The sequence below is a fragment of the Giraffa tippelskirchi genome, chromosome X, assembly GCF_054371585.1.
Source record: "Giraffa tippelskirchi isolate mGirTip1 chromosome X, T2T-mGirTip1v1.2.pri, whole genome shotgun sequence".
Lineage (NCBI taxonomy): Eukaryota > Metazoa > Chordata > Mammalia > Artiodactyla > Giraffidae > Giraffa > Giraffa tippelskirchi.
This window is the reverse complement of record NC_137289.1, coordinates 57,989,754-58,011,313: the sequence shown is the minus strand read 5'-3', so window position 1 is coordinate 58,011,313 and position 21,560 is coordinate 57,989,754.

Below are 21,560 nucleotides of genomic sequence, written 5' to 3'. Positions count from 1 at the left end.
TATGAGATGCCATAGCTTAGGGAAGTTGTCTAACCTCTCTTTGCTTCCACTTTTGAGCTGTGTGATAGACAGGATAGGCAACTTGTCTAAGATCACACAGCTCCAAAACGTAAGGACAAAGAGGACAGGCAACAGGATGAGGATCGCAAAGCTCAGAAGAGGAAGCACAGACAAGTTAGACAACTTCCCGAAGATATGACAGCTCATAAGTGGAAACACACAGAGCTAGAGAAATTCGTTAGGGTCACCCAGGTCACATATGGAAGCCCAGAGAGGTTAGGTCACTTTCCTCAGATGACAGAGCTCACTTATAGAAGCAGAGTGGTCAGGCAACGTACCTCAGAACACACAGATCAGAAGAGGAAGCGGAGAGAGGTCAGATGTGGAAGGTCAGACCACTCAGGTCAGGTCGCACAGCCCATCACTGGAAGCATGGACAGGTCTGGCAACCTGCGTGGCCTCACACAGGCTCAGAAGTGGAAACAGAGAGGTTGAGAAACCTACCTGTGATCACACAAATCAGAAGTGGAAGCACAGAGAGCTCAGACCACTTCATTCAGCTCACAGAGCTCTATGTTGGAAGCCCAGAGAGGTTAAGCAACTTACCTCAGATCACACAGCTCCTAAGTAGAAGCAGAGACAGGTCGGGGAAATTGCCTAAAATCACACACCTTCCACATGGAAGCACAGACAGTTCGGGCAACTTTGCTAAAATCACAGAGCTCAGATAGGGAAGAAGAGACTGGTCTGGCAACTTGCCAAGTTAACAGACCTCTGAAGACAAAGCAGGGAGAGGCCATCCAGCCTCCTTAAGGTCACCCAACTCAGATGTGGAAACACAGAGAGGACAGACCACTTAATTCAGGTCACAGAGCTCAGACGTGGAAGCACAGAGAGGTTAGGCAACTTGCCTCATATCACACAGCTCTTGGATGGAAGCACAGAGAGGTCAGGAAACTTGCCGAAAATCACATACCTCAGAAGTGGAAACACAAGTGGTTGGTCACCTTGCCTACCAGCGTCCACAGCTCTTCAGTGGAAGCACAGAGAGGTCAGGAAATGTTCCTAGGATCATGTAGAAGCGAGTCGGAAGCAGAGAGGGGTCAAGCAACATACCTAAGATCACACATCTCACACGTGGAAGCCCAGAGACGTCAGACCACTCAGGTAAGGTCACGCAGCCCATCCCTGGAAGCATGGAGAGGTCTGGCAATCTGCCTGGCCTCACACAGCTCAGAAGTGGAAACAGAGAGGTTCAGAAACTTACCTGAGATCACACAAATCACAAGTGGAAGCACAAAGAGCTCAGACCACTTCATTCCCGTCACCGAGCTCGACGTTGGAAGCACAGAGAGGTTAAGCAACTTACCTAAGATCACACAGCTCATAAGCAGAAGCACAAAGAGGTCAGGAAACTCGCTTAAGGTCACAAACCTCAGAAGCGGAAGCACAGAGAAGTTAGGGAACTTGTGTAACATCACACAGCTCAACAGTGGAAGCACAGAGAGGTTTGGCAGTTTGCCTAATCTCACACAGCTCTTGGACGGAAGCACGGAGAGGTCAGGAAACTTGCCTAAGATCACATATGTCAGAGGTGAAAACACAAGCGGTTGATCACCTCGCCTAGCAGCGTACACAACTCTTAAGTGGAAGCACAGGGAGGTGAGGAAATGTTCCTAAGATCATGGAGAACCGGGTTGGAAGCACAGAGAGGTCAAGCAAATAGCCTAAGAACACACAGCACCTAAGTGGAAGCACAGAGTGGTTCGGCACGTAGCCTAATAGCACGTGGCTCAGAAGTGGAACCACGTAGAGGTTAGGCAACTTGACTCAGATAACACAGCTCAAAAATGGGAGCACAAGGAGGGCAGGATGCTTGCTTATGATCACCCAGCTCAGAAGTGGAAGCACATACAAGTTAGGCAACATGACTAACATCATACAGCTCATAAGTAGGAGCACAGACAGGTCGGGCAACTTGCCTGGGATCACACAGCTCAAAAGTGGAAGCAGAGAGAGGTTAGACAACTTCCCTAAGATATGACAGCTCATATCTGGAAGAACAGAGAGGCCAGGCAAAATGTATCACCTAACACGGTTCAAATGTTGGAAGAGCAGTGATGTTAGGCAACTTTCCTAAGATCACAGAGCTCACTTACGGAAGCAGAGTGGTCAGACAACTTGCCTAGTTAACACAGCTCTGAAGAGGAAGCGGGGAGAGGTCAGGCAGTCTCGCTAAACTCACCCAGTTCAGATGTGGATGCACAGAGAGGTCAGACCACTTATGGAATGACACAGACATCAGAAGTGGAAGCACAGAGAGGTCAGGCACCTTGCCTAAGATCACACAGCTCTTTGTTGGAAGCACAGAGAGGTCAGGAAACTTGGCGAAGATCACACATCTCAGAAGTGGAGGCACAGAACATTCGTCACCTTGCCTACCAGCACACAGCTCCTAAGTCGAAGCACAGAGAGGTGAGGAAATGTTCCCAAGATCATGTAGCTCGAGCTAGAAGCATCGAAGTCAGGTAGTGTGGCCCAAGATCAGAGAGGTCTTAAGGGGAAGCACAGAGAGGTTAGAAACTTTACTGAAGAGCACACAGCTCAGACCTAGAAGTGATTTGAGCGAGACTGCCTGACCTCCCCCTGCTTCCTCTTCAGAGCTGTGTTAACTAGGCAAGTTGTCTGACCACTCTGCTTCCGTAAGTGAGCTCTGGGATCTCAGGAAAGGTGCCTAACATCACTGCTCTTCCAATATTTGAACCGTGTGATTGTGTACATTTTGCCTGGCCTCTCTCTTCTTCCAGTTATGAGATGCCATAGCTTAGGGAAGTTGTCTAACCTCTCTTTGCTTCCACTTTTGAGCTGTGTGATAGACAGGATAGGCAACTTGTCTAAGATCACACAGCTCCAAAACGTAAGGACAAAGAGGACAGGCAACAGGATGAGGATCGCAAAGCTCAGAAGAGGAAGCACAGACAAGTTAGACAACTTCCCGAAGATATGACAGCTCATAAGTGGAAACACACAGAGCTAGAGAAATTCGTTAGGGTCACCCAGGTCACATATGGAAGCCCAGAGAGGTTAGGTCACTTTCCTCAGATGACAGAGCTCACTTATAGAAGCAGAGTGGTCAGGCAACGTACCTCAGAACACACAGATCAGAAGAGGAAGCGGAGAGAGGTCAGATGTGGAAGGTCAGACCACTCAGGTCAGGTCGCACAGCCCATCACTGGAAGCATGGACAGGTCTGGCAACCTGCGTGGCCTCACACAGGCTCAGAAGTGGAAACAGAGAGGTTGAGAAACCTACCTGTGATCACACAAATCAGAAGTGGAAGCACAGAGAGCTCAGACCACTTCATTCAGCTCACAGAGCTCTATGTTGGAAGCCCAGAGAGGTTAAGCAACTTACCTCAGATCACACAGCTCCTAAGTAGAAGCAGAGACAGGTCGGGGAAATTGCCTAAAATCACACACCTTCCACATGGAAGCACAGACAGTTCGGGCAACTTTCCTAAAATCACAGAGCTCAGATAGGGAAGAAGAGACTGGTCTGGCAACTTGCCAAGTTAACAGACCTCTGAAGACAAAGCAGGGAGAGGCCATCCAGCCTCCTTAAGGTCACCCAACTCAGATGTGGAAACACAGAGAGGACAGACCACTTAATTCAGGTCACAGAGCTCAGACGTGGAAGCACAGAGAGGTTAGGCAACTTGCCTCATATCACACAGCTCTTGGATGGAAGCACAGAGAGGTCAGGAAACTTGCCGAAAATCACATACCTCAGAAGTGGAAACACAAGTGGTTGGTCACCTTGCCTACCAGCGTCCACAGCTCTTCAGTGGAAGCACAGAGAGGTCAGGAAATGTTCCTAGGATCATGTAGAAGCGAGTCGGAAGCAGAGAGGGGTCAAGCAACATACCTAAGATCACACATCTCACACGTGGAAGCCCAGAGACGTCAGACCACTCAGGTAAGGTCACACAGCCCATCCCTGGAAGCATGGAGAGGTCTGGCAATCTGCCTGGCCTCACACAGCTCAGAAGTGGAAACAGAGAGGTTCAGAAACTTACCTGAGATCACACAAATCACAAGTGGAAGCACACAGAGCTCAGACCACTTCATTCCCGTCACCGAGCTCGACGTTGGAAGCACAGAGAGGTTAAGCAACTTACCTAAGATCACACAGCTCATAAGCAGAAGCACAAAGAGGTCAGGAAGCTCGCTTAAGGTCACAAACCTCAGAAGTGGAAGCACAGAGAAGTTAGGGAACTTGTGTAACATCACACAGCTCAACAGTGGAAGCACAGAGAGGTTTGGCAGTTTGCCTAATCTCACACAGCTCTTGGAGGGAAGCACGGAGAGGTCAGGAAACTTGCCTAAGATCACATATGTCAGAGGTGAAAACACAAGCGGTTGATCACCTCGCCTAGCAGCGTACACAACTCTTAAGTGGAAGCACAGGGAGGTGAGGAAATGTTCCTAAGATCATGGAGAACCGGGTTGGAAGCACAGAGAGGAAAAGCAAATAGCCTAAGAACACACAGCACCTAAGTGGAAGCACAGAGTGGTTCGGCACGTAGCCTAATAGCACGTGGCTCAGAAGTGGAACCACGGAGAGGTTAGGCAACTTGACTCAGATAACACAGCTCAAAAATGGGAGCACAGGGAGGGCAGGATGCTTGCTTATGATCACCCAGCTCAGAAGTGGAAGCACATACAAGTTAGGCAACATGACTAACATCATACAGCTCATAAGTAGGAGCACAGACAGGTCGGGCAACTTGCCTGGGATCACACAGCTCAAAAGTGGAAGCAGAGAGAGGTTAGACAACTTCCCTAAGATATGACAGCTCATAACTGGAAGAACAGAGAGGCCAGGCAAAATGTATCACCTAACACGGTTCAAATATTGGAAGAGCAGTGATGTTAGGCAACTTTCCTAAGATCACAGAGCTCACTTACGGAAGCAGAGTAGTCAGACAACTTGCCTAGTTAACACAGCTCTGAAGAGGAAGCGGGGAGAGGTCAGGCAGTCTCGCTAAACTCACCCAGTTCAGATGTGGATGCACAGAGAGGTCAGACCACTTACGGAATGACACAGACATCAGAAGTGGAAGCACAGAGAGGTCAGGCAACTTGCCTAAGATCACACAGCTCTTTGTTGGAAGCACAGAGAGGTCAGGAAACTTGGCGAAGATCACACATCTCAGACGTGGAGGCACAGAACATTCGTCACCTTGCCTACCAGCACACAGCTCCTAAGTCGAAGCACAGAGCGGTGAGGAAATGTTCCCAAGATCATGTAGCTCGAGCTAGAAGCATCGAAGTCAGGTAGTGTGGCCTACGATCAGAGAGGTCTTAAGGGGAAGCACAGAGAGGTTAGAAACTTTACTGAAGAGCACACAGCTCAGACCTAGAAGTGATTTGAGCGAGACTGCCTGACCTCCCCCTGCTTCCTCTTCAGAGCTGTGTTAACTAGGCAAGTTGTCTGACCACTCTGCTTCCGTAAGTGAGCTCTGGGATCTCAGGAAAGGTGCCTAACATCACTGCTCTTCCAATATTTGAACCGTGTGATTGTGTACATTTTGCCTGGCCTCTCTCTTCTTCCAGTTATGAGATGCCATAGCTTAGGGAAGTTGTCTAACCTCTCTTTGCTTCCACTTTTGAGCTGTGTGATAGACAGGATAGGCAACTTGTCTAAGATCACACAGCTCCAAAACGTAAGGACAAAGAGGACAGGCAACAGGATGAGGATCGCAAAGCTCAGAAGAGGAAGCACAGACAAGTTAGACAACTTCCCGAAGATATGACAGCTCATAAGTGGAAACACACAGAGCTAGAGAAATTCGTTAGGGTCACCCAGGTCACATATGGAAGCCCAGAGAGGTTAGGTCACTTTCCTCAGATGACAGAGCTCACTTATAGAAGCAGAGTGGTCAGGCAACGTACCTCAGAACACACAGATCAGAAGAGGAAGCGGAGAGAGGTCAGATGTGGAAGGTCAGACCACTCAGGTCAGGTCGCACAGCCCATCACTGGAAGCATGGACAGGTCTGGCAACCTGCGTGGCCTCACACAGGCTCAGAAGTGGAAACAGAGAGGTTGAGAAACCTACCTGTGATCACACAAATCAGAAGTGGAAGCACAGAGAGCTCAGACCACTTCATTCAGCTCACAGAGCTCTATGTTGGAAGCCCAGAGAGGTTAAGCAACTTACCTCAGATCACACAGCTCCTAAGTAGAAGCAGAGACAGGTCGGGGAAATTGCCTAAAATCACACACCTTCCACATGGAAGCACAGACAGTTCGGGCAACTTTGCTAAAATCACAGAGCTCAGATAGGGAAGAAGAGACTGGTCTGGCAACTTGCCAAGTTAACAGACCTCTGAAGACAAAGCAGGGAGAGGCCATCCAGCCTCCTTAAGGTCACCCAACTCAGATGTGGAAACACAGAGAGGACAGACCACTTAATTCAGGTCACAGAGCTCAGACGTGGAAGCACAGAGAGGTTAGGCAACTTGCCTCATATCACACAGCTCTTGGATGGAAGCACAGAGAGGTCAGGAAACTTGCCGAAAATCACATACCTCAGAAGTGGAAACACAAGTGGTTGGTCACCTTGCCTACCAGCGTCCACAGCTCTTCAGTGGAAGCACAGAGAGGTCAGGAAATGTTCCTAGGATCATGTAGAAGCGAGTCGGAAGCAGAGAGGGGTCAAGCAACATACCTAAGATCACACATCTCACACGTGGAAGCCCAGAGACGTCAGACCACTCAGGTAAGGTCACGCAGCCCATCCCTGGAAGCATGGAGAGGTCTGGCAATCTGCCTGGCCTCACACAGCTCAGAAGTGGAAACAGAGAGGTTCAGAAACTTACCTGAGATCACACAAATCACAAGTGGAAGCACAAAGAGCTCAGACCACTTCATTCCCGTCACCGAGCTCGACGTTGGAAGCACAGAGAGGTTAAGCAACTTACCTAAGATCACACAGCTCATAAGCAGAAGCACAAAGAGGTCAGGAAACTCGCTTAAGGTCACAAACCTCAGAAGCGGAAGCACAGAGAAGTTAGGGAACTTGTGTAACATCACACAGCTCAACAGTGGAAGCACAGAGAGGTTTGGCAGTTTGCCTAATCTCACACAGCTCTTGGACGGAAGCACGGAGAGGTCAGGAAACTTGCCTAAGATCACATATGTCAGAGGTGAAAACACAAGCGGTTGATCACCTCGCCTAGCAGCGTACACAACTCTTAAGTGGAAGCACAGGGAGGTGAGGAAATGTTCCTAAGATCATGGAGAACCGGGTTGGAAGCACAGAGAGGTCAAGCAAATAGCCTAAGAACACACAGCACCTAAGTGGAAGCACAGAGTGGTTCGGCACGTAGCCTAATAGCACGTGGCTCAGAAGTGGAACCACGTAGAGGTTAGGCAACTTGACTCAGATAACACAGCTCAAAAATGGGAGCACAAGGAGGGCAGGATGCTTGCTTATGATCACCCAGCTCAGAAGTGGAAGCACATACAAGTTAGGCAACATGACTAACATCATACAGCTCATAAGTAGGAGCACAGACAGGTCGGGCAACTTGCCTGGGATCACACAGCTCAAAAGTGGAAGCAGAGAGAGGTTAGACAACTTCCCTAAGATATGACAGCTCATATCTGGAAGAATAGAGAGGCCAGGCAAAATGTATCACCTAACACGGTTCAAATGTTGGAAGAGCAGTGATGTTAGGCAACTTTCCTAAGATCACAGAGCTCACTTACGGAAGCAGAGTGGTCAGACAACTTGCCTAGTTAACACAGCTCTGAAGAGGAAGCGGGGAGAGGTCAGGCAGTCTCGCTAAACTCACCCAGTTCAGATGTGGATGCACAGAGAGGTCAGACCACTTATGGAATGACACAGACATCAGAAGTGGAAGCACAGAGAGGTCAGGCACCTTGCCTAAGATCACACAGCTCTTTGTTGGAAGCACAGAGAGGTCAGGAAACTTGGCGAAGATCACACATCTCAGAAGTGGAGGCACAGAACATTCGTCACCTTGCCTACCAGCACACAGCTCCTAAGTCGAAGCACAGAGAGGTGAGGAAATGTTCCCAAGATCATGTAGCTCGAGCTAGAAGCATCGAAGTCAGGTAGTGTGGCCCAAGATCAGAGAGGTCTTAAGGGGAAGCACAGAGAGGTTAGAAACTTTACTGAAGAGCACACAGCTCAGACCTAGAAGTGATTTGAGCGAGACTGCCTGACCTCCCCCTGCTTCCTCTTCAGACCTGTGTTAACTAGGCAAGTTGTCTGACCACTCTGCTTCCGTAAGTGAGCTCTGGGATCTCAGGAAAGGTGCCTAACATCACTGCTCTTCCAATATTTGAACCGTGTGATTGTGTACATTTTGCCTGGCCTCTCTCTTCTTCCAGTTATGAGATGCCATAGCTTAGGGAAGTTGTCTAACCTCTCTTTGCTTCCACTTTTGAGCTGTGTGATAGACAGGATAGGCAACTTGTCTAAGATCACACAGCTCCAAAACGTAAGGACAAAGAGGACAGGCAACAGGATGAGGATCGCAAAGCTCAGAAGAGGAAGCACAGACAAGTTAGACAACTTCCCGAAGATATGACAGCTCATAAGTGGAAACACACAGAGCTAGAGAAATTCGTTAGGGTCACCCAGGTCACATATGGAAGCCCAGAGAGGTTAGGTCACTTTCCTCAGATGACAGAGCTCACTTATAGAAGCAGAGTGGTCAGGCAACGTACCTCAGAACACACAGATCAGAAGAGGAAGCGGAGAGAGGTCAGATGTGGAAGGTCAGACCACTCAGGTCAGGTCGCACAGCCCATCACTGGAAGCATGGACAGGTCTGGCAACCTGCGTGGCCTCACACAGGCTCAGAAGTGGAAACAGAGAGGTTGAGAAACCTACCTGTGATCACACAAATCAGAAGTGGAAGCACAGAGAGCTCAGACCACTTCATTCAGCTCACAGAGCTCTATGTTGGAAGCCCAGAGAGGTTAAGCAACTTACCTCAGATCACACAGCTCCTAAGTAGAAGCAGAGACAGGTCGGGGAAATTGCCTAAAATCACACACCTTCCACATGGAAGCACAGACAGTTCGGGCAACTTTCCTAAAATCACAGAGCTCAGATAGGGAAGAAGAGACTGGTCTGGCAACTTGCCAAGTTAACAGACCTCTGAAGACAAAGCAGGGAGAGGCCATCCAGCCTCCTTAAGGTCACCCAACTCAGATGTGGAAACACAGAGAGGACAGACCACTTAATTCAGGTCACAGAGCTCAGACGTGGAAGCACAGAGAGGTTAGGCAACTTGCCTCATATCACACAGCTCTTGGATGGAAGCACAGAGAGGTCAGGAAACTTGCCGAAAATCACATACCTCAGAAGTGGAAACACAAGTGGTTGGTCACCTTGCCTACCAGCGTCCACAGCTCTTCAGTGGAAGCACAGAGAGGTCAGGAAATGTTCCTAGGATCATGTAGAAGCGAGTCGGAAGCAGAGAGGGGTCAAGCAACATACCTAAGATCACACATCTCACACGTGGAAGCCCAGAGACGTCAGACCACTCAGGTAAGGTCACACAGCCCATCCCTGGAAGCATCGAGAGGTCTGGCAATCTGCCTGGCCTCACACAGCTCAGAAGTGGAAACAGAGAGGGTCAGAAACTTACCTGAGATCACACAAATCACAAGTGGAAGCACACAGAGCTCAGACCACTTCATTCCCGTCACCGAGCTCGACGTTGGAAGCACAGAGAGGTTAAGCAACTTACCTAAGATCACACAGCTCATAAGCAGAAGCACAAAGAGGTCAGGAAACTCGCTTAAGGTCACAAACCTCAGAAGTGGAAGCACAGAGAAGTTAGGGAACTTGTGTAACATCACACAGCTCAACAGTGGAAGCACAGAGAGGTTTGGCAGTTTGCCTAATCTCACACAGCTCTTGGAGGGAAGCACGGAGAGGTCAGGAAACTTGCCTAAGATCACATATGTCAGAGGTGAAAACACAAGCGGTTGATCACCTCGCCTAGCAGCGTACACAACTCTTAAGTGGAAGCACAGGGAGGTGAGGAAATGTTCCTAAGATCATGGAGAACCGGGTTGGAAGCACAGAGAGGAAAAGCAAATAGCCTAAGAACACACAGCACCTAAGTGGAAGCACAGAGTGGTTCGGCACGTAGCCTAATAGCACGTGGCTCAGAAGTGGAACCACGGAGAGGTTAGGCAACTTGACTCAGATAACACAGCTCAAAAATGGGAGCACAGGGAGGGCAGGATGCTTGCTTATGATCACCCAGCTCAGAAGTGGAAGCACATACAAGTTAGGCAACATGACTAACATCATACAGCTCATAAGTAGGAGCACAGACAGGTCGGGCAACTTGCCTGGGATCACACAGCTCAAAAGTGGAAGCAGAGAGAGGTTAGACAACTTCCCTAAGATATGACAGCTCATAACTGGAAGAACAGAGAGGCCAGGCAAAATGTATCACCTAACACGGTTCAAATATTGGAAGAGCAGTGATGTTAGGCAACTTTCCTAAGATCACAGAGCTCACTTACGGAAGCAGAGTAGTCAGACAACTTGCCTAGTTAACACAGCTCTGAAGAGGAAGCGGGGAGAGGTCAGGCAGTCTCGCTAAACTCACCCAGTTCAGATGTGGATGCACAGAGAGGTCAGACCACTTACGGAATGACACAGACATCAGAAGTGGAAGCACAGAGAGGTCAGGCAACTTGCCTAAGATCACACAGCTCTTTGTTGGAAGCACAGAGAGGTCAGGAAACTTGGCGAAGATCACACATCTCAGAAGTGGAGGCACAGAACATTCGTCACCTTGCCTACCAGCACACAGCTCCTAAGTCAAAGCACAGAGCGGTGAGGAAATGTTCCCAAGATCATGTAGCTCGAGCTAGAAGCATCGAAGTCAGGTAGTGTGGCCTACGATCAGAGAGGTCTTAAGGGGAAGCACAGAGAGGTTAGAAACTTTACTGAAGAGCACACAGCTCAGACCTAGAAGAGATTTGAGCGAGACTGCCTGACCTCCCCCTGCTTCCTCTTCAGAGCTGTGTTAACTAGGCAAGTTGTCTGACCACTCTGCTTCCGTAAGTGAGCTCTGGGATCTCAGGAAAGGTGCCTAACATCACTGCTCTTCCAATATTTGAACCGTGTGATTGTGTACATTTTGCCTGGCCTCTCTCTTCTTCCAGTTATGAGATGCCATAGCTTAGGGAAGTTGTCTAACCTCTCTTTGCTTCCACTTTTGAGCTGTGTGATAGACAGGATAGGCAACTTGTCTAAGATCACACAGCTCCAAAACGTAAGGACAAAGAGGACAGGCAACAGGATGAGGATCGCAAAGCTCAGAAGAGGAAGCACAGACAAGTTAGACAACTTCCCGAAGATATGACAGCTCATAAGTGGAAACACACAGAGCTAGAGAAATTCGTTAGGGTCACCCAGGTCACATATGGAAGCCCAGAGAGGTTAGGTCACTTTCCTCAGATGACAGAGCTCACTTATAGAAGCAGAGTGGTCAGGCAACGTACCTCAGAACACACAGATCAGAAGAGGAAGCGGAGAGAGGTCAGATGTGGAAGGTCAGACCACTCAGGTCAGGTCGCACAGCCCATCACTGGAAGCATGGACAGGTCTGGCAACCTGCGTGGCCTCACACAGGCTCAGAAGTGGAAACAGAGAGGTTGAGAAACCTACCTGTGATCACACAAATCAGAAGTGGAAGCACAGAGAGCTCAGACCACTTCATTCAGCTCACAGAGCTCTATGTTGGAAGCCCAGAGAGGTTAAGCAACTTACCTCAGATCACACAGCTCCTAAGGAGAAGCAGAGACAGGTCGGGGAAATTGCCTAAAATCACACACCTTCCACATGGAAGCACAGACAGTTCGGGCAACTTTCCTAAAATCACAGAGCTCAGATAGGGAAGAAGAGACTGGTCTGGCAACTTGCCAAGTTAACAGACCTCTGAAGACAAAGCAGGGAGAGGCCATCCAGCCTCCTTAAGGTCACCCAACTCAGATGTGGAAACACAGAGAGGACAGACCACTTAATTCAGGTCACAGAGCTCAGACGTGGAAGCACAGAGAGGTTAGGCAACTTGCCTCATATCACACAGCTCTTGGATGGAAGCACAGAGAGGTCAGGAAACTTGCCGAAAATCACATACCTCAGAAGTGGAAACACAAGTGGTTGGTCACCTTGCCTACCAGCGTCCACAGCTCTTCAGTGGAAGCACAGAGAGGTCAGGAAATGTTCCTAGGATCATGTAGAAGCGAGTCGGAAGCAGAGAGGGGTCAAGCAACATACCTAAGATCACACATCTCACACGTGGAAGCCCAGAGACGTCAGACCACTCAGGTAAGGTCACACAGCCCATCCCTGGAAGCATGGAGAGGTCTGGCAATCTGCCTGGCCTCACACAGCTCAGAAGTGGAAACAGAGAGGTTCAGAAACTTACCTGAGATCACACAAATCACAAGTGGAAGCACACAGAGCTCAGACCACTTCATTCCCATCACCGAGCTCGACGTTGGAAGCACAGAGAGGTTAAGCAACTTACCTAAGATCACACAGCTCATAAGCAGAAGCACAAAGAGGTCAGGAAACTCGCTTAAGGTCACAAACCTCAGAAGCGGAAGCACAGAGAAGTTAGGGAACTTGTGTAACATCACACAGCTCAACAGTGGAAGCACAGAGAGGTTTGGCAGTTTGCCTAATCTCACACAGCTCTTGGAGGGAAGCACGGAGAGGTCAGGAAACTTGCCTAAGATCACATATGTCAGAGGTGAAAACACAAGCGGTTGATCACCTCGCCTAGCAGCGTACACAACTCTTAAGTGGAAGCACAGGGAGGTGAGGAAATGTTCCTAAGATCATGGAGAACCGGGTTGGAAGCACAGAGAGGAAAAGCAAATAGACTAAGAACACACAGCACCTAAGTGGAAGAACAGAGTGGTTCGGCACGTAGCCTAATAGCACGTGGCTCAGAAGTGGAACCACGGAGAGGTTAGGCAACTTGACTCAGATAACACAGCTCAAAAATGGGAGCACAGGGAGGGCAGGATGCTTGCTTATGATCACCCAGCTCAGAAGTGGAAGCACATACAAGTTAGGCAACATGACTAACATCATACAGCTCATAAGTAGGAGCACAGACAGGTCGGGCAACTTGCCTGGGATCACACAGCTCAAAAGTGGAAGCAGAGAGAGGTTAGACAACTTCCCTAAGATATGACAGCTCATAACTGGAAGAACAGAGAGGCCAGGCAAAATGTATCACCTAACATGGTTCAAATATTGGAAGAGCAGTGATGTTAGGCAACTTTCCTAAGATCACAGAGCTCACTTACGGAAGCAGAGTAGTCAGACAACTTGCCTAGTTAACACAGCTCTGAAGAGGAAGCGGGGAGAGGTCAGGCAGTCTCGCTAAACTCACCCAGTTCAGATGTGGATGCACAGAGAGGTCAGACCACTTACGGAATGACACAGACATCAGAAGTGGAAGCACAGAGAGGTCAGGCAACTTGCCTAAGATCACACAGCTCTTTGTTGGAAGCACAGAGAGGTCAGGAAACTTGGCGAAGATCACACATCTCAGACGTGGAGGCACAGAACATTCGTCACCTTGCCTACCAGCACACAGCTCCTAAGTCGAAGCACAGAGAGGTGAGGAAATGTTCCCAAGATCATGTAGCTCGAGCTAGAAGCATCGAAGTCAGGTAGTGTGGCCCAAGATCAGAGAGGTCTTAAGGGGAAGCACAGAGAGGTTAGAAACTTTACTGAAGAGCACACAGCTCAGACCTAGAAGTGATTTGAGCGAGACTGCCTGACCTCCCCCTGCTTCCTCTTCAGAGCTGTGTTAACTAGGCAAGTTGTCTGACCACTCTGCTTCCGTAAGTGAGCTCTGGGATCTCAGGAAAGGTGCCTAACATCACTGCTCTTCCAATATTTGAACCGTGTGATTGTGTACATTTTGCCTGGCCTCTGTCTTCTTCCAGTTATGAGATGCCATAGCTTAGGGAAGTTGTCTAACCTCTCTTTGCTTCCACTTTTGAGCTGTGTGATAGACAGGATAGGCAACTTGTCTAAGATCACACAGCTCCAAAACGTAAGGACAAAGAGGACAGGCAACAGGATGAGGATCGCAAAGCTCAGAAGAGGAAGCACAGACAAGTTAGACAACTTCCCGAAGATATGACAGCTCATAAGTGGAAACACACAGAGCTAGAGAAATTCGTTAGGGTCACCCAGGTCACATATGGAAGCCCAGAGAGGTTAGGTCACTTTCCTCAGATGACAGAGCTCACTTATAGAAGCAGAGTGGTCAGGCAACGTACCTCAGAACACACAGATCAGAAGAGGAAGCGGAGAGAGGTCAGATGTGGAAGGTCAGACCACTCAGGTCAGGTCGCACAGCCCATCACTGGAAGCATGGACAGGTCTGGCAACCTGCGTGGCCTCACACAGGCTCAGAAGTGGAAACAGAGAGGTTGAGAAACCTACCTGTGATCACACAAATCAGAAGTGGAAGCACAGAGAGCTCAGACCACTTCATTCAGCTCACAGAGCTCTATGTTGGAAGCCCAGAGAGGTTAAGCAACTTACCTCAGATCACACAGCTCCTAAGTAGAAGCAGAGACAGGTCGGGGAAATTGCCTAAAATCACACACCTTCCACATGGAAGCACAGACAGTTCGGGCAACTTTCCTAAAATCACAGAGCTCAGATAGGGAAGAAGAGACTGGTCTGGCAACTTGCCAAGTTAACAGACCTCTGAAGACAAAGCAGGGAGAGGCCATCCAGCCTCCTTAAGGTCACCCAACTCAGATGTGGAAACACAGAGAGGACAGACCACTTAATTCAGGTCACAGAGCTCAGACGTGGAAGCACAGAGAGGTTAGGCAACTTGCCTCATATCACACAGCTCTTGGATGGAAGCACAGAGAGGTCAGGAAACTTGCCGAAAATCACATACCTCAGAAGTGGAAACACAAGTGGTTGGTCACCTTGCCTACCAGCGTCCACAGCTCTTCAGTGGAAGCACAGAGAGGTCAGGAAATGTTCCTAGGATCATGTAGAAGCGAGTCGGAAGCAGAGAGGGGTCAAGCAACATACCTAAGATCACACATCTCACACGTGGAAGCCCAGAGACGTCAGACCACTCAGGTAAGGTCACACAGCCCATCCCTGGAAGCATGGAGAGGTCTGGCAATCTGCCTGGCCTCACACAGCTCAGAAGTGGAAACAGAGAGGTTCAGAAACTTACCTGAGATCACACAAATCACAAGTGGAAGCACACAGAGCTCAGACCACTTCATTCCCGTCACCGAGCTCGACGTTGGAAGCACAGAGAGGTTAAGCAACTTACCTAAGATCACACAGCTCATAAGCAGAAGCACAAAGAGGTCAGGAAGCTCGCTTAAGGTCACAAACCTCAGAAGTGGAAGCACAGAGAAGTTAGGGAACTTGTGTAACATCACACAGCTCAACAGTGGAAGCACAGAGAGGTTTGGCAGTTTGCCTAATCTCACACAGCTCTTGGAGGGAAGCACGGAGAGGTCAGGAAACTTGCCTAAGATCACATATGTCAGAGGTGAAAACACAAGCGGTTGATCACCTCGCCTAGCAACGTACACAACTCTTAAGTGGAAGCACAGGGAGGTGAGGAAATGTTCCTAAGATCATGGAGAACCGGGTTGGAAGCACAGAGAGGAAAAGCAAATAGCCTAAGAACACACAGCACCTAAGTGGAAGCACAGAGTGGTTCGGCACGTAGCCTAATAGCACGTGGCTCAGAAGTGGAACCACGGAGAGGTTAGGCAACTTGACTCAGATAACACAGCTCAAAAATGGGAGCACAGGGAGGGCAGGATGCTTGCTTATGATCACCCAGCTCAGAAGTGGAAGCACATACAAGTTAGGCAACATGACTAACATCATACAGCTCATAAGTAGGAGCACAGACAGGTCGGGCAACTTGCCTGGGATCACACAGCTCAAAAGTGGAAGCAGAGAGAGGTTAGACAACTTCCCTAAGATATGACAGCTCATAACTGGAAGAACAGAGAGGCCAGGCAAAATGTATCACCTAACACGGTTCAAATATTGGAAGAGCAGTGATGTTAGGCAACTTTCCTAAGATCACAGAGCTCACTTACGGAAGCAGAGTAGTCAGACAACTTGCCTAGTTAACACAGCTCTGAAGAGGAAGCGGGGAGAGGTCAGGCAGTCTCGCTAAACTCACCCAGTTCAGATGTGGATGCACAGAGAGGTCAGACCACTTACGGAATGACACAGACATCAGAAGTGGAAGCACAGAGAGGTCAGGCAACTTGCCTAAGATCACACAGCTCTTTGTTGGAAGCACAGAGAGGTCAGCAAACTTGGCGAAGATCACACATCTCAGACGTGGAGGCACAGAACATTCGTCACCTTGCCTACCAGCACACAGCTCCTAAGTCGAAGCACAGAGCGGTGAGGAAATGTTCCCAAGATCATGTAGCTCGAGCTAGAAGCATCGAAGTCAGGTAGTGTGGCCTACGATCAGAGAGGTCTTAAGGGGAACCACAGAGAGGTTAGAAACTTTACTGAAGAGCACACAGCTCAGACCTAGAAGAGATTTGAGCGAGACTGCCTGACCTCCCCCTGCTTCCTCTTCAGAGCTGTGTTAACTAGGCAAGTTGTCTGACCACTCTGCTTCCGTAAGTGAGCTCTGGGATCTCAGGAAAGGTGCCTAACATCACTGCTCTTCCAATATTTGAACCGTGTGATTGTGTACATTTTGCCTGGCCTCTGTCTTCTTCCAGTTATGAGATGCCATAGCTTAGGGAAGTTGTCTAACCTCTCTTTGCTTCCACTTTTGAGCTGTGTGATAGACAGGATAGGCAACTTGTCTAAGATCACACAGCTCCAAAACGTAAGGACAAAGAGGACAGGCAACAGGATGAGGATCGCAAAGCTCAGAAGAGGAAGCACAGACAAGTTAGACAACTTCCCGAAGATATGACAGCTCATAAGTGGAAACACACAGAGCTAGAGAAATTCGTTAGGGTCACCCAGGTCACATATGGAAGCCCAGAGAGGTTAGGTCACTTTCCTCAGATGACAGAGCTCACTTATAGAAGCAGAGTGGTCAGGCAACGTACCTCAGAACACACAGATCAGAAGAGGAAGCGGAGAGAGGTCAGATGTGGAAGGTCAGACCACTCAGGTCAGGTCGCACAGCCCATCACTGGAAGCATGGACAGGTCTGGCAACCTGCGTGGCCTCACACAGGCTCAGAAGTGGAAACAGAGAGGTTGAGAAACCTACCTGTGATCACACAAATCAGAAGTGGAAGCACAGAGAGCTCAGACCACTTCATTCAGCTCACAGAGCTCTATGTTGGAAGCCCAGAGAGGTTAAGCAACTTACCTCAGATCACACAGCTCCTAAGTAGAAGCAGAGACAGGTCGGGGAAATTGCCTAAAATCACACACCTTCCACATGGAAGCACAGACAGTTCGGGCAACTTTCCTAAAATCACAGAGCTCAGATAGGGAAGAAGAGACTGGTCTGGCAACTTGCCAAGTTAACAGACCTCTGAAGACAAAGCAGGGAGAGGCCATCCAGCCTCCTTAAGGTCACCCAACTCAGATGTGGAAACACAGAGAGGACAGACCACTTAATTCAGGTCACAGAGCTCAGACGTGGAAGCACAGAGAGGTTAGGCAACTTGCCTCATATCACACAGCTCTTGGATGGAAGCACAGAGAGGTCAGGAAACTTGCCGAAAATCACATACCTCAGAAGTGGAAACACAAGTGGTTGGTCACCTTGCCTACCAGCGTCCACAGCTCTTCAGTGGAAGCACAGAGAGGTCAGGAAATGTTCCTAGGATCATGTAGAAGCGAGTCGGAAGCAGAGAGGGGTCAAGCAACATACCTAAGATCACACATCTCACACGTGGAAGCCCAGAGACGTCAGACCACTCAGGTAAGGTCACACAGCCCATCCCTGGAAGCATGGAGAGGTCTGGCAATCTGCCTGGCCTCACACAGCTCAGAAGTGGAAACAGAGAGGTTCAGAAACTTACCTGAGATCACACAAATCACAAGTGGAAGCACACAGAGCTCAGACCACTTCATTCCCGTCACCGAGCTCGACGTTGGAAGCACAGAGAGGTTAAGCAACTTACCTAAGATCACACAGCTCATAAGCAGAAGCACAAAGAGGTCAGGAAGCTCGCTTAAGGTCACAAACCTCAGAAGTGGAAGCACAGAGAAGTTAGGGAACTTGTGTAACATCACACAGCTCAACAGTGGAAGCACAGAGAGGTTTGGCAGTTTGCCTAATCTCACACAGCTCTTGGACGGAAGCACGGAGAGGTCAGGAAACTTGCCTAAGATCACATATGTCAGAGGTGAAAACACAAGCGGTTGATCACCTCGCCTAGCAGCGTACACAACTCTTAAGTGGAAGCACAGGGAGGTGAGGAAATGTTCCTAAGATCATGGAGAACCGGGTTGGAAGCACAGAGAGGAAAAGCAAATAGCCTAAGAACACACAGCACCTAAGTGGAAGCACAGAGTGGTTCGGCACGTAGCCTAATAGCACGTGGCTCAGAAGTGGAACCACGGAGAGGTTAGGCAACTTGACTCAGATAACACAGCTCAAAAATGGGAGCACAGGGAGGGCAGGATGCTTGCTTATGATCACCCAGCTCAGAAGTGGAAGCACATACAAGTTAGGCAACATGACTAACATCATACAGCTCATAAGTAGGAGCACAGACAGGTCGGGCAACTTGCCTGGGATCACACAGCTCAAAAGTGGAAGCAGAGAGAGGTTAGACAACTTCCCTAAGATATGACAGCTCATAACTGGAAGAACAGAGAGGCCAGGCAAAATGTATCACCTAACACGGTTCAAATATTGGAAGAGCAGTGATGTTAGGCAACTTTCCTAAGATCACAGAGCTCACTTACGGAAGCAGAGTAGTCAGACAACTCGCCTAGTTAACACAGCTCTGAAGAGGAAGCGGGGAGAGGTCAGGCAGTCTCGCTAAACTCACCCAGTTCAGATGTGGATGCACAGAGAGGTCAGACCACTTACGGAATGACACAGACATCAGAAGTGGAAGCACAGAGAGGTCAGGCAACTTGCCTAAGATCACACAGCTCTTTGTTGGAAGCACAGAGAGATCAGCAAACTTGGCGAAGATCACACATCTCAGACGTGGAGGCACAGAACATTCGTCACCTTGCCTAACAGCACACAGCTCCTAAGTCGAAGCACAGAGCGGTGAGGAAATGTTCCCAAGATCATGTAGCTCGAGCTAGAAGCATCGAAGTCAGGTAGTGTGGCCTACGATCAGAGAGGTCTTAAGGGGAAGCACAGAGAGGTTAGAAACTTTACTGAAGAGCACACAGCTCAGACCTAGAAGTGATTTGAGCGAGACTGCCTGACCTCCCCCTGCTTCCTCTTCAGAGCTGTGTTAACTAGGCAAGTTGTCTGACCACTCTGCTTCCGTAAGTGAGCTCTGGGATCTCAGGAAAGGTGCCTAACATCACTGCTCTTCCAATATTTGAACCGTGTGATTGTGTACATTTTGCCTGGCCTCTCTCTTCTTCCAGTTATGAGATGCCATAGCTTAGGGAAGTTGTCTAACCTCTCTTTGCTTCCACTTTTGAGCTGTGTGATAGACAGGATAGGCAACTTGTCTAAGATCACACAGCTCCAAAACGTAAGGACAAAGAGGACAGGCAACAGGATGAGGATCGCAAAGCTCAGAAGAGGAAGCACAGACAAGTTAGACAACTTCCCGAAGATATGACAGCTCATAAGTGGAAACACACAGAGCTAGAGAAATTCGTTAGGGTCACCCAGGTCACATATGGAAGCCCAGAGAGGTTAGGTCACTTTCCTCAGATGACAGAGCTCACTTATAGAAGCAGAGTGGTCAGGCAACGTACCTCAGAACACACAGATCAGAAGAGGAAGCGGAGAGAGGTCAGATGTGGAAGGTCAGACCACTCAGGTCAGGTCGCACAGCCCATCACTGGAAGCATGGACAGGTCTGGCAACCTGCGTGGCCTCACACAGGCTCAGAAGTGGAAACAGAGAGGTTGAGAAACCTACCTGTGATCACACAAATCAGAAGTGGAAGCACAGAGAGCTCAGACCACTTCATTCAGCTCACAGAGCTCTATGTTGGAAGCCCAGAGAGGTTAAGCAACTTACCTCAGATCACACAGCTCCTAAGTAGAAGCAGAGACAGGTCGGGGAAATTGCCTAAAATCACACACCTTCCACATGGAAGCACAGACAGTTCGGGCAACTTTGCTAAAATCACAGAGCTCAGATAGGGAAGAAGAGACTGGTCTGGCAACTTGCCAAGTTAACAGACCTCTGAAGACAAAGCAGGGAGAGGCCATCCAGCCTCCTTAAGGTCACCCAACTCAGATGTGGAAACACAGAGAGGACAGACCACTTAATTCAGGTCACAGAGCTCAGACGTGGAAGCACAGAGAGGTTAGGCAACTTGCCTCATATCACACAGCTCTTGGATGGAAGCACAGAGAGGTCAGGAAACTTGCCGAAAATCACATACCTCAGAAGTGGAAACACAAGTGGTTGGTCACCTTGCCTACCAGCGTCCACAGCTCTTCAGTGGAAGCACAGAGAGGTCAGGAAATGTTCCTAGGATCATGTAGAAGCGAGTCGGAAGCAGAGAGGGGTCAAGCAACATACCTAAGATCACACATCTCACACGTGGAAGCCCAGAGACGTCAGACCACTCAGGTAAGGTCACGCAGCCCATCCCTGGAAGCATGGAGAGGTCTGGCAATCTGCCTGGCCTCACACAGCTCAGAAGTGGAAACAGAGAGGTTCAGAAACTTACCTGAGATCACACAAATCACAAGTGGAAGCACAAAGAGCTCAGACCACTTCATTCCCGTCACCGAGCTCGACGTTGGAAGCACAGAGAGGTTAAGCAACTTACCTAAGATCACACAGCTCATAAGCAGAAGCACAAAGAGGTCAGGAAACTCGCTTAAGGTCACAAACCTCAGAAGTGGAAGCACAGAGAAGTTAGGGAACTTGTGTAACATCACACAGCTCAACAGTGGAAGCACAGAGAGGTTTGGCAGTTTGCCTAATCTCACACAGCTCTTGGACGGAAGCACGGAGAGGTCAGGAAACTTGCCTAAGATCACATATGTCAGAGGTGAAAACACAAGCGGTTGATCACCTCGCCTAGCAGCGTACACAACTCTTAAGTGGAAGCACAGGGAGGTGAGGAAATGTTCCTAAGATCATGGAGAACCGGGTTGGAAGCACAGAGAGGTCAAGCAAATAGCCTAAGAACACACAGCACCTAAGTGGAAGCACAGAGTGGTTCGGCACGTAGCCTAATAGCACGTGGCTCAGAAGTGGAACCACGTAGAGGTTAGGCAACTTGACTCAGATAACACAGCTCAAAAATGGGAGCACAAGGAGGGCAGGATGCTTGCTTATGATCACCCAGCTCAGAAGTG